General features: G+C 38.7%; 1 pseudogene; it reads left to right on the top strand.

Moving 5' to 3' along the window:
• Positions 1–3,068: 3,068 nt before the first annotated feature.
• On the top strand, positions 3,069–4,722 carry LOC110217143 (protein FAM210A pseudogene; annotated as a pseudogene).
• Positions 4,723–14,133: the final 9,411 nt, after the last annotated feature.

Below are 14,133 nucleotides of genomic sequence, written 5' to 3'. Positions count from 1 at the left end.
GCTGTGCACATAAGTCATTTTTTTTTTTTGCTGAAATGAGCTACTTTCCATTCCTATGAAGCACTGCTGTTATCTTGCAGATTAGGGAATCAAGCCTAGGCTGGGCCAGTTTCTTGGGACACTGGCAGTGGCTCCTGGCCATATTCCTGCCCCCTCCAGAAATGTCTGAGAGAGAATGGATGTGGCTGCTGAGTGATCTAAGTGAGATGGGCATAGTGAAAGACATCATAGACTAGAGGGAAAAGTTGACAACTAGAATAGAATTAATCGACTTTGGTATCAAGTTGTCCATCTCCTGTTGGTTTAGGAAACTCCAAAAGATGTGGGACTATCCTTTAGAATGAGGTGATCCATTCTTTTGAAAAGCCTGCTGGGGTAGGTAGGTGACAGTGGATAGAGCTGGCAAGTCGCTTAACCTCAATTGCTTCCAGAAAGAAAGAAAGAAAAGACTGCCTTGGACTTTAAATAACTTCTTTCATTAACCCATGGCTTCAGGAAAGAACTATGGACTTATAGTTGATTCACCTCAATATTAACACTTGTTAAACACCTAGTATGTTTCAGGCAATATGCTTTGGTTATTCAAAGGAAAAAAGCAAAACAGTCCCTGTTCTTAAGGAGCTTACATTCTATGAAGGAAAAAGATGAGTGCACAGATAAGTAAATACAAAGTAATAAGAGGTGGATAGAGAGGAGAGAGGAAAATGTTGGGGTCAAATCAAGAGCTAGAAATGAAGGGAAGGTGATCTCTGGTCTCAGGAGAAGAGCCTACAAGAATATGGGTGAGGAGAAGAAGGGAAAGTGAAAAGTGGGGGGGAGAGGAAGGAGGTCTTACATTGGAAGTGGGAGGGGGTTCCACTCCTGAATGCTCCTATTGGGTGAAGGAAGATGAAGACCATATACTGAATGAGGCCTGGGGGATTTGGTGCTTGGAAAATCTCCTTATCTTGGGGGGGGGAGGTGGGATTTGGAACTCTGGGGGTAATTGGCACCTGGAGGATTGGTAGAGGATGGATACAGGAGATTTCTAGGCGTGTGGGGGGGGGCCCTATCCTGGGGCAATGTCCTTCCTGACCTGACACCTGCAATAATTGGCATTGTTCTGAGAATGAGACACAATGGAAAAGAAGACCCATAGGGTAAACCCTACAAGGCCGTGGCAGAAAGGACATAGCCTAGAATGGATACCTTGGAAGCTTTGATTGTATGAAGAATACAGAGAAAAGAGGGACACCAAATGATTATAGGGGTCGTGAATCAGAGAATGAGGGTCCATAAATAGAGAAGATGTATAATGAAGAGAGTGAAAGAAATACTATTTGGAAAGAGATGCAAAAATGAAATAAAAAAAACCTAATGAGACTAAAGGCAGGAGACGAAGGAGGAATCTATTTGACTAACAGAGGGAAAAGAAAAGGAGGAAGAAATATGTAACTAGATAAAAGCAGGGGAGAGGCATTAATAAAACCCTAAAGGAAAAGGGGTAACAAATGGCAATAGGGCATCAAGGATGAGAGGAAGAAGCCAGTGGGAACAGGGCCACCTTTAAAAAAAAAAGATTAACTGAAGGAACATAATACTGTATTACAATATTACAAAGGGGTAAAGAAACCAAAAAAAATTTAGAGACAGTTTGGGAAAAGTATAAATCTAACACAATTTAAGTGTGAATGGATTGAACAGTCCGATAAAATGAAAAAGTGGCATTAGATAAGAACAAGACTCTACAATCTGTTGCTTGAAATGAAACATTTAAAAAACAAAGACATGCAAAATGAAACAGGATGGGAAAAATTTACTATGCATCAAGTGAATAAAAAAAAAAGAGTTGCCTTAATGCTATCAGACAAACAAAGACATTCAAAAATTTAAAAGGGATAAACAACTGAACTATGTTATGCCGAAAGGAACCATAGTCAAGTGAACATCAGTAATGAACTTATGTGCTCCAAATGCTTTAGTGTACAAATTCATAAAGGAAACATCTGAGCTTCGAGACAGGCAGTAACACAATAGTGACAAGTGACTTCTGTATCCATCTGTCAGTTTTTTATAAGTCTACCAGATACATGAGAGAAAATATGGAACAATAAGTTTCTGGAGAAACAAAAGTCTTATTACATTTTAAATGAGATAGCAAAAAATTTACATATTTTCTGCACCTGTATGCTAGTTTTATAGCATGTTATTATATGCTAGTATATAGAAAACTGTATAGTATTCTGGAACTTTTACACAAATTGACCACGTATGAGGGCACAGAGATATTGTAAACAAATGTAAAAAGGTAAAAATAGTCAATACATCTTTTACAGACCAAAATACAATAAGAATAGAAATTGGCTCAGGGACCACAAATAAAAGATACAGACCCAAATGGAGGCTTAACAATGAGAAATTATGAGTGTATCAAGGAACAAATCATAGAAACAATAAGTCTGTAAAAGAAAATTATAATGATGAAACAACGTGTCAATACTTCTGGAATGAAGCTGAAATAGTCCTCAGAGAAAATAATTTTCTTACAATCATATATTGAGAAAATTGAAAAGTATTAAAGTAATGGGGGTGGGGAGGTATGGTGCATAACAGTTGTTGCAGTAGAACAACTGTGGGAGAGGTAATAATACCAAGTCACATTTGCTTTTGTGGTGATATTTAGGGGTAAACTGTCCATTAAAAATGATATGGAGTCACAAGCACGTTTTGGTTGGGCGAAGCTGGCTGAAAAGAGCGAATGACCGCCTGGGTATGGGGAGGTTGAGGGGAAGTCCGGCCACGCTGGCTTCAACAGGGACTTTGGGGGGGGAGTTTGTCTCCTATCAGTTATTGCCCCGAGACAGCAGCACGGGAAAACCTGCCCTGTCAGCACAGACCCAATGTCCTCTGAGATTAACTTCGTAGAAACTCCAAGTTGGAAGGGACCACAGAGACCATCTGATACAATCCATACCTTCCTCTCTGCAATATACCCTACAAATGGTCATCCTGCCCCAACTTATCCAAGGAGCCACATGATATTTCCCAGTTTCTGTAGGAACCAAAATCAACAACCACCATTCATCAAAATGCAGTGAAATTTAATGTGGACTGTGTCTCAGGTGGCAAATAGAACATGTTTGGGCTCACACGGGGCTGGTTCCATTGGGCTCTCTCAAAGCATAAAAGGCTTACATGAAGTTTGACCCAAGATTGTTCTGGTGCAGGGCCCTCGAAACCATTGGCTATGTGAATCTTCTGCATGTCGCAAAGGAAAGGAAGCCGGTAGGTGTTTCTCACCATGAACAACAAAAAGAAGAAACTTCATCAGAGAGGGCTGTATCATCTAGTGGCATAGCCCAAGGAATTCATGCAGAGAAAAAAGGAAGGTCTTAGTGCATTACAAGACAAATCTATTGGTCTGGATCAGCGACTTAAGAAAACGTTTAGACTGTGCTAAAGTTATGATTCCAGTACACTTAGTGAATTCCGGTATTTGGTTTGGAACGTTGTATTATGCAGCCTTGAAAGAAGTGAATGTTGTTCCTTTTTTGTACACTTTGGGTTCCCAGGCAGCATAGTGGGCATTTTGGGAAATTCCCGAAGTGGCAATGCGCTAATTGCATACGCCTTGCTTAAGATTGCAACACCTTGCCAGATACACTGTGACTTTGGGAGGAACGTCCATCACTGCCAAGTATCTCCATAGCCATGGCTAGGTGTCAGTGCCACCTCCAGTTAAAGAGTACTTACAGGACAGAGTGGAGGAAACAGAGGAGCTCGTTACAGAAGAAATAGGAGAAACAAAAGATAGACTCACAGAAAAACTACAAGAAACCAAGGATGAAGTTTCATTTAAGAAAAAAGTGGAATAGGAAATCCTATGTGCCAGGCCACAGAAGAGTCATGCATGTTAACCCGCAGGAAACTGGACAAAGATGCATTCTCTTAATTATACCTTTGGTTGGCAGTCTTAACATACTAGTGCTCCAAGGGTTAAAGAACCCATTGAAACCTTTTTAAAGTTAAATATCACTAGAAAAATCAGTTTCATGCAAAACCAAGATGAACCCAGTGTGCTAATTTCATACCAGCAGCCGCACAAGTAATGGTTATTGTTTGGTGTCAGAATGATTTTTCAGGTATCTCTTGCTGATTTTACTGCCTGCAGTAATGACGACAGTCTAAGCAGTTTACTACTTTTATAAGAAATTTGTCTCATGGAGAGGATGGTTCTGTTGGGATCATGATCTTCATGTTATCCATCAGTTACTCTTTTAACCATAATCAGTTCTCAACATGGAGAGCTCTTAGCACCATTGTTGCCAGTGACTAAGGGTATTTTTTAATTGTCTCTTAAAATCTCAGAAGTCTTTCACTGTTAAAAAAAAAATAGCAAGATGCGGTTGTTCTAATAACCATCTACCAGTTAAAACTTCAATTTTATATGAAGAAAGTTGAATTAAAATTGAGACCATATATGTGATAAGAGTGTGTGTGTGTGTGTGTGTGTGTGTGTATATATATATATATATATATATATATATATATGTATGTATGTATGTATTTGTGCTAGGCAGTGGGGTTAAGTGACTTGCCCAGGGTAACACAGCTAGTAAGTGTTATGTGTCTGAGGCCGGATTCAAACTCAGGTCCTCCTGACTCCAAGGCCAGTGCTCTATCCACTGTACCACCTAGCTGCCCCAAGTACAATGGGTATATTAAAACAAATGTAGAAACCTATTCATTGGTCTCTTTCTCTTCCCTCACAACTGTATTATTCTTTTCCCTGGCTGGGAAGATGCGAAGCATTATGAATCAAAGTGTCTTTGTCTCCTTGAAGGTGAGGAGTCACATCTAGGGCATACCTTCCCCATCACCTAACAAAATTCATGGTGATGAATGTGTGAACTCATGAAAGGATGGCTTATTTTGGAGTTAATTTCCTAGAAGGAGCTAAAATCATAGAATGTTAGTGTTGGAAGAGACCTTAGAGATTAACCAGACCATTCCTGCCATTTCACATGCAAGAAAATAGAGTGCCAGAGAAACTGTGACCTGCCCAAGGTGATGCAATTAGTGGACAAGTCAGGACTAGAATCCATGTCTTCTGCCTCTCGGTCTATTCCCCTCCCACTAAACCATGCTTGCTCCAAAAAATATTAATTTTGTTATCTCTTAGGGTATATCATATTTGAGAGAGAGTGCAGGGCTTTCAGTAATTCTTCGCCACTCAGCGGTACAAATGCATGTCTTTTTAATATCAGCATTCCTTCAGTGAAACTATTTGTGAGAGTTATGTAACAATCTCAATGATCACCATTGCAGGACAGCTAACAGGCAAAGAAATGACTGATGGCTGAGAATAATGTGGGACACAATCATCCTTCCAGTCAACCAATAAGCATTTATTAAACACCAACTTTCTGAGAGGTGATGAGATTTCAAAGACTAAAACTAAACCGACCTAACCTAAAGGAGCTTATATTCAGGTGATACTATATGTAAATAGGTACATAAACTATGAAGTATATACATGTAAATACAAAGCATTTTCAAGATATGGAAACGGGGCAGGGATCAGGACAGGCCTCATGGAAGAGGTAGCTCTGAAGCTGAGCTTTGATAGAATTCAGTTCTAACTTTGGAGTTATGCTTGACTGTATCCTCTTCCTCACCTTTCCACATCCAGTCAGTTGCTAAGTCTTGCTTCTGTTGCATCCATCCTTTTCCCTTTACTTAACCTTAGTTCAGTTTATCATATTATCATTTCTTGCCTGGGTATCTTGTACCTCACATACAGTGGCACCCAAGCTCTTATCTTGGGGAGTATCCCAAAATGTTATTATCTCTTTGTCTTTCATTGTCCTAACCCAGAGTGTTCCCCACTCTGGGAGATCTCAAAATACATTTTGTATCTATCTATATATGTGTAAAAGAGGTACATAGCTCTTACACAAGTACTCAAGTTAGTATGTATCAGGTACAAGACATCATTTCATCCCACAGAATATGCAGAAGATGAAAAGGACTCAAAGGAGTCATACACTGTAGAAAACACAAAAGTGATTTACAGTACAATTCTTTTTGCTCTCTGGTGGGTCCCACCTTTCTTCAGAGTTGAGACCTGAGTTGAAATCCCAGCCAGCTGATGCTTCCTAAGGTCATAGTCTCAGAGATGGAAAGACTTTCAGAGTTTATCTAATCTAACCCCCTCTTATTGGGGCAAGCATCAATTTCCTTGACTACAAAGTGGGAATGCAATGATACATATATTACCTGTCTCCCAGTGTTGTTGTGAAGAAAACTTTGTAAATATAAAGTACTGTGGAAATTTGAGTTTTTTTTGTTTAAACAACCACTTATTCATCGAACATTCATTCAACAAAGAACTTACCAAGGGTCTATTGTGGTCAAAACAATGCTTGCTTGGTACTTAAGGAGATACAAAGTTTAGATGAAATAAAGTCCTTTCCCTGATGGAGTTCGAAGTTTGGGAATAAGATACAAACATAAAAATAAGATATAAACATATATGTTTTTATAAGGATATAAAGAGATAGGAAGATGTAAATGGAATAAGATATAAATATAAATAATTATAATGCACAAAATTATGTGACAAGTGTTTCTGAGAGTTTCAAAATTCAGTGCTATACAAGGTCTGAGGAAGAAGGTTCTTACCAACTGGGGAATCAAGCTTTCTGGAGAAGGTAGCATTTGAGTTGGGCTTTAAAGGATGGATAGAAATTGAACAGGTGAAGAAGGGGAGAATACTGTAGTATAGGTATGGAAGTAGGAGTGAGCTTGACAAGTTATGGGAACAGATCATTTTGACTAGAGTTTGGAATCCCTAGTTAGTAGAAATAAAGTTAAGTACTTGTCATTTGCAAAGCCCTCATGAAAGGATTGTGAATTGGACCTTTGATCTTTATCTCCTGTTTTAGGGAGGTTACCTTAAATGTTTTGTTTGTGATGCTGAAGTGATTGTGTGTTGGTCATGACTAAATCCTAGCAACTTCCCCAACCCTCACCAAGACCCTCACCAAAAGCAGATGTTTATCACAAGATGCCATCCCAGCAAGCACACAGACTGAATAAATAACTAAATAAACATGCAATTCAAAAAGAAAGCATGCCTGTCAATATCAACTTTCCAAGATTTTCCTGTGGAGGAAGGCTCCAAGACAAAAGTCTCCTTGGATTTAGAAATGATACTCCCTCAAAGCTTAATTCTTCCCTTATGTTTGGGGCTTGATGAAAATGAAATGCAGATTCTGATCTGTTTTAATACAGTCCAGCTATCTAGAATCAGAGAATGTTAGAGAATTTAGAAATCAGCTACTTTAATCCTTTGATTTTACAGAGAGGGAAACTGAGGCTCAGAGAGAGAAAGGAATATGGCAGTAGAAATATCACCTGAAGAATCAGGACTGAAACCTAGGTCTCCAGCTTCCTAGTCCAAAGACCAAGGTCTTTATCAGACCAAATCTAAATCCTTCAGCCTGGCATGTCATGCCGTCCATATATATACATAGATAGATGATATAGATATAGATAGAGATAGAAATAGAGATAGAGAGATTGGAAGGAGAAGTTCCTGTGTGAGGGGCAGGGTGGTGAAAGAATTTGAGAGTCAGGAGCAGAGCTCAGTGAGGAGTGAAACTGTGAACATGGCTGGCCTGGTCACTTTCCTTAAAACAGAAGTTCTAGGAGGAACTGACCAGTCAGAGGAAGAGGCAGCAGGGGCAGAAAAGGTAGAGAAATAAGTCTGGAGAGGTTGGAGTGGAATCCAGAAAGGAATGAGTAGGGAAGGAATACTAAGTGGGTGGGGAAACACGGAGGAGTGGGGAAACAAGTGTTCCTTCAAAATCTTAATGTCTTCAAAAGGTATCAAGTTACAAAATAAAAACAGAGGTCTTGTAAGTGGATTGTTTTCGTTCTGAGTGTTCTAAGAGAGGAAAGAGAAGGGAGGGTAAAAGGAATACACTAATGGAGGAAGAAGAGGGTGGAACTTGATCTTTCTCATGATTGGGTTGCACAAAAGGAAGAATATATAAACATATGGTATATTGTTTCTCCATAAGAAATATTAAAAGGGATGATTGCAGAAAAACCTAGGAATATTTGTATGAACTGACGCAGAGTGAAGAGAGCAGAATCAGAACAGCTTATACAGTAACAACATTGCAAAGACAAACAGCTACAAAACACTTCAAAATGACCAAAGGAATAACTGACCACAATTCCAGAGGACCAATGATGAAGCATAGTATGTACCTCCTGATGGAAAGTGATGGATTCAAGATGAAAAACAAGACATATGTGTTCCTATGTGGGTAAAGAAGGAATTGTACATATGAACAGGCAGTTTTCAGATGAAGAAATTAAAGCTATCTATAGTCATATGAAAAAAATGTCCTAAATCACTATTGATTAGAGAAATGCAAATCAAAACAACTCTGAGGTACCATATCACACCTATCAGATTGGCCAACATGACAAAATAGGAAAATGATAAATGTTGGAGAAGATGTGGGAAAATTGGAGCATTAATGCATTGTTAGTGGAGTTGTGAACTGATCCAACCATTTTGGAGAGCAATTTGGAACTATGCCCAAAGGGCTACAAAAATGTGCATACCCTTTGATCCAGCAATAGCACTTCTAGGGCTATATCCCAGAGAGATCATAAAAATGGGAAAAGGACCCACGTGTACAAAAATATTTATAGCAGCTCTTTCTGTGGTGTCCAAGAATTAGAAATTAAGGGATGCCCATCAATTGGGGAATGGCTGAACAAGTTGTGGTATATGAACGTAATGGAATACTATTGTGCTATAAGAAATGATGAGCAGGCTGACTTCAGAAAAACCTGGAAAGACTTGTATGGTCTGATGCTTAGTGAAGTGAGCAGAACCAGGAGAACGTCGTACGCAGTAATTGCCACGTTGTGTGATGACTACTATTGGTAGACTTAGCTCTTCTCAGCAATGCAAGGATCTAAGACATCTCCAAAAGTCTCCTGATGGAAAATGCTATTCACATCCAGAGAAAGATCTATGGAGTTTGAATGCAGATTGAAGCATACTATTTGCTCTTTTATTTTCTTTTGTTTCTTCTTTCTTGTGGTTCCTCCTACTGGTTCTGATTCTTCTTTACAACGTGACTAAATGTGAAAATAAAAAAAAAAAGAAATAAAAAGAAGGAATTGTTATGCTTGACTATGCTTATGTGTTAGAAGGGTTTCTTCCCTCCTCCCCAGTTGGAGGGTAGGTAATATGGACAGAAAGAGGAGGTCTAGGATAGGGCAGCCAAAAAAAGAGAAAAGAAACAAAAGAAGTTTATTGAAGCAGTTTTTAATGCACAGAAGAGGACAGAAGGAATCACAGACAAACAGGGCATCTTTGAAAGTTAAAAGTTGCATTTATTATATATTTAAAAAGAAAAGTAAGCTGCACATAATAGAGATTTATAGTTTCACTTACAATCCTCTTTTTCTGTTTTATTATGTATTTACATGTGCTTATTTTATTTGGTGTTAAATTCAGAATTTAAAAATATTTTTTAAAAAATCCAAGTTCTATCCACTACATTATGTTGCCTCCCATGTTTGTACTCCCAGCATTCAGCCCACTACCTTGCACCAGACACTTAAGAGGCTTATTCTGTTGAGGAATGGCTAACCAAATTGTGGTATATGGATGAAATGGAATCTTTTTGTGCCATAAGAAATAACAAAATAGTTTCCAAGGAAACTGAGAAGACTACTATCAATTGATGTAAAGTGAGCGGAACTAAGAGACAGCTTTATTCAGTGATAACATTACAGAGAAAAACAACTTTGAATGATTTTAGAACTCTGATCAATTTGGTGATAAACCATGAGTCCAGAAGAATGATGATGAAATGTGTCACTCATCTCCTGGCAGAGAAGTGACAAAATGCAGGAAGAGACATATTTTGGACACGGACAATGTAGAAATTATTTTGTCAGACTATGCAGAGACTCTATTAAGAATTTTACTTTTTTCAAGTTTGTTTTTTGTTTTGTTTTACTCAATTGGGGGACGGGTGGAGAGCAGGAGGTACTGATTAATTTTTTAAAAAGAAAAAACAACAAAAGAGAAAAGGGTGTGGGTGCCCTTAAAATAGTAATATTGGAAGATTAATTTTTCAGCAGTCAAAAATAGCTAATTGGGAGTTGTTCCACTATGCTTGGCTACTAATTTTAGATACTTCTTTGTAGCTTATTTTTCTCGCCTTTAATTTCTTATTTCCTTAAACTTTCTGAAACTTTTTTTTTTATCCTGTTCCTGACTAACGCATGGAAAACTCAAAATAAAGTCAGGGAGAAATGACATACCTCTCACTGAGCAAGAACTGCTCTATCCCAAGTACTGTTTACCCAGGGAGCTTGTTCATGTGATGTTCCTCTTGGTATAAAAATGGATTTTTTTCCTTCCAAGAAAAGCATCTCACTGCAAATCAGCTGTCACAACAGCATGCTACCACATACACAAGGATGGGCCCCAGACTCCAAAAAAAAAAAAAAAGCATTTATTTAAGAAGGAAAAAATAAGCTAAAGGAAGAATAAGAAAAGAGCAGAAATAGATTAACTTTTGTCCTTTTCCCAAATAGATTCTAATAAGTTTTCTGGCATAGAATAGTCTGAACAGAGAGCCACTGGGGCTCTCAGACACACCTGCAGTTGAGCTGTTGGGCTGTTGAAAATCAGTGCTGTGGTTTGTTGCCAGGTTACTGAATAATTTTTAAAACTTTCCTGTTTCAGTGACATAAAACACTGTGAAACCTTCTTCCTATGTAGTGGAACCATACAGATCTCTTCAACAAAACAGGATTAAAGGGAGGGGGAGAAATTTTCCCCTTTGCCCAGATGCCAACCTGCCATCTCATAGGCCCATCCTCATCCCTCTCTTTTCTCAGTGATTAATTTTCTTTGTGTCTACGTTTAGATCTCATTTTCATTTCACTAGATATTTTTTGGGAAAAAGTATTAAATTAAACCTAAATTTATATGCATAAAATTATTCAAAATAAGCCTTTTTAATTCCCTTTTTTCACTCTCCCCTGGCTTCCATTTCCTCCCACCACCCCCATCACTGAGGGTCACAGAGGTCACCTTCCTTGCATGGTGTTTACAGGTGATTGGCCTGGTTTATTCCATCTCAGTTTTTTACTTCTGCAAATCCTCACACATTTGGCTTGGCCAAAGTGTGTGTGATCTGTGATACTGACATTCAGCATCTCAGAGGAAAAGGAAGAAGGCAAAGGAAAACTTGACAGTGTGCATAAGGGAAAAAGAAATCCAGACAGAAATATTCTTTATAGCCCCAAATCAGGTGGAAGGTCACCAATATGGGAGACAAAAATGTCCAGATAATTAATTATTTCTGGCAAATATGTTTTCTTTGAAGAGGAAACTTTGCTGACTTCTTGTTTTGGGGTTAGATTGGGGAAAATTAACAACCCTCTTTCTGCTGGAAGAATTTCTTTGGAGGAGAATACTGTCATAGGTCTTTGGGTTTAAGGGTAGCTAGAAGTGTGTAATTCCATGAGTAATCTGGCATTCATATCCCAACCCCCTGCTGCTGACCTGCACATTTGAATAATGTTCCAGAAATGTCATTTCATAGTTTTTCTGGGTGGCCCATTTAAAACAGGGACCCATTCATAAAATTGGGATCCTATTGTAAACAGCCTGCCCTACTACCTTGATGCTAAAGAAAGCCTCTATGTTTTTATGTTGTTGTTTTAAAAAAATCACTAATAGATCAATTATGAAAAGATCCCTCCGGGGGACCCACATGAATTAACTTGGTTTTAGTTGTCCACTGTCTTCCTTCTGCAGCACATCGTAGGTGTTCAGCTTTACTTTCAGCTCCTGGTTCTCACAGCCTACCCCCTTCTTACTTCTCCCATACCGATTTCAGGCTTCTAGACCAAACACTCTAGCAAGCTGCCTTGTCTTCTTTTCTCATTATTTGTGTATGAACCTTGTTTCCTTGAAGCTCTCTGAAGACAAGATGTAATGTCTGGGTCTCTCTTAGACGTATCCCTACAGGTTGGGCCATGGTTTTAGCATCTTATTCACATACACAGTCCATAGCTGAATTGGACTTACTGTTACCCCAGAATTGCTTTTTTCTGATGAACTAAACCTCAGATCTTCTGGACAGGTAAAAAAGCACAGCCACAGGATATGAGCTGCTGAAGGCAATCATGAGGAGACACAGACACATAAAAATTGCTCTTCTTTCACTGCCTTCTCACCAATCAGTCAACAAGTATTTATTATATACACTATTGTTTCAGACATCGAATTAAGATACTGGGGATACAAAGACAAAATTCAAACAGCCTCTTTCCTCAAGAAGCTTATGGGGAGACAACATGTATGTATGTGTATATATATATATATATATATATGTATATTTTTTTTAATTTATTTTTATTTTTCAACATTTGCTTTTACAAGATTTTGAGTTCTAAATTTTCCCTCCTCCCTCCACTACCCCCTCCCCATGATAGCATGCAATCTGATATAGACTATACATGTATGATCATATTAAACCTATTTCCACATTAGCCAGACAACATATATATTTAGATATAGATGTAGATGTAAGTTATCTATAAGATAAACACAGAGTGATTTATGAAGGAGAATTAAGAGAAGCTTCATGCAGATGATGCTTCAGTTGAGCTTTGAAGAAAACCAGGGATTCTGAAACAGAGGTAGTGCATTCCAGGCACATGGCAGCCTGTACATAGGCACAGAGATGAGCAAGAAGATCAGTTTGACAAAACCACATCGTTCATGAGATAGAGAATATATCATCATGGTGGAAAAGTAGGTTGGAACCAGGTTATAAAATGTTTTGGTGCCAAACAAAGGCATTTGCATTTGACCCTAGCATAATAGGAAACCATTGGAGTCTGATGAATGGTAGGGGATCTGGCCTGTGATTTAGGAACATTACTTTGGCATCGGGGTGGCAGATAGATTGGAGAGGGGAAAAAAGAGGTAAGTAGACCAATTAGGAGGCTATTGTAATCATGCATACGAAAAGTGATGAGGGCTTGAAATGGGCAGTGACTGTGAGTCAAGAGAAGGGGGCATGTGTGAGAGATGCTATGAATGTAAATTTAATAATACTTGGCAACTGATTGGATGTGTGGGATGAAGGCTTAATTATCATCTCTGTACCAAGGGCTCATGGATCTATCTATCCAGCCACTTTCTTTTCACCGAGCTTCAGTCTCACTTCACCAGTTGCTTATTAGAATTTCAAACTGGATGCTCTAGAGGCGTGTCAAACTCAATGCGTCCAAAACAGAGCTTGGTCTCTTTCAGTCCGAACCCGCTCCTCTTCTAAATTTCCCTGTCTCTGTAGAAGGCACCGCCATCCTTCCAGCCTCCCTGGTTGATAATCTCAGCATTACCTTTAACGTGCATCTAGTTAGTTGCTAAATCTACCTTTACAACATCTCTTGCATCTTACTCCTAGCAGGAAGAGAGAGAGAGAGAGAGAGAGAGAGAGAGAGAGAGAGAGAGAGAGAGAGAGAGAGAGAGAGAGAGAGAGAGATCTCATTCAAAATAACTACAGAACGCATAAAATATTTAAGCTTACCTATAACTATTTGAATACAACTACAAAATGATGAAATGCAAATGGAGATATCCTAATGGCTCATGGTTGGGCTGTGCCAATGCAATAAAGATGACAATAACACCTAAATTCATTTACTCAGTGCCAAATGCCGATGCCAAATTCAGATTATTTGGTACTTGGATCTGAATTGGCATTAGCATTTGGCACTGAATAAATGAATTTAGGTGTTATTGTCATTTTTATTGCATTGGCACAGCCCAACCATAGCCATTAGTATAGAATATTATCCTTTGTTCTTTGACTCAGCATTCTTTCATTTTAGGTGAAGAGATTGGGGCCTATAACCTTGTGAGCTTTGAAAGGTCAGGTTTTGCAGCTAGCCCAGTAGTTGTTGAGACAAGGACTGATCCAGCAATCTTGCCACATCTGGACATCAAATTGCTATGTAGAGACTATTAAGTCTGAGCTCAATCTCCCTAGAGACCTAGTGGTATGAGAGAGAGTGTGCCCCAAGGTG

This window comes from Phascolarctos cinereus, unplaced genomic scaffold, assembly GCF_003287225.1.
Source record: "Phascolarctos cinereus isolate Bilbo 61053 unplaced genomic scaffold, phaCin_HiC Scaffold_4;HRSCAF=312, whole genome shotgun sequence".
Classification (NCBI taxonomy): domain Eukaryota; kingdom Metazoa; phylum Chordata; class Mammalia; order Diprotodontia; family Phascolarctidae; genus Phascolarctos; species Phascolarctos cinereus.
This window is presented reverse-complemented; position numbering and strand designations above follow the sequence as displayed.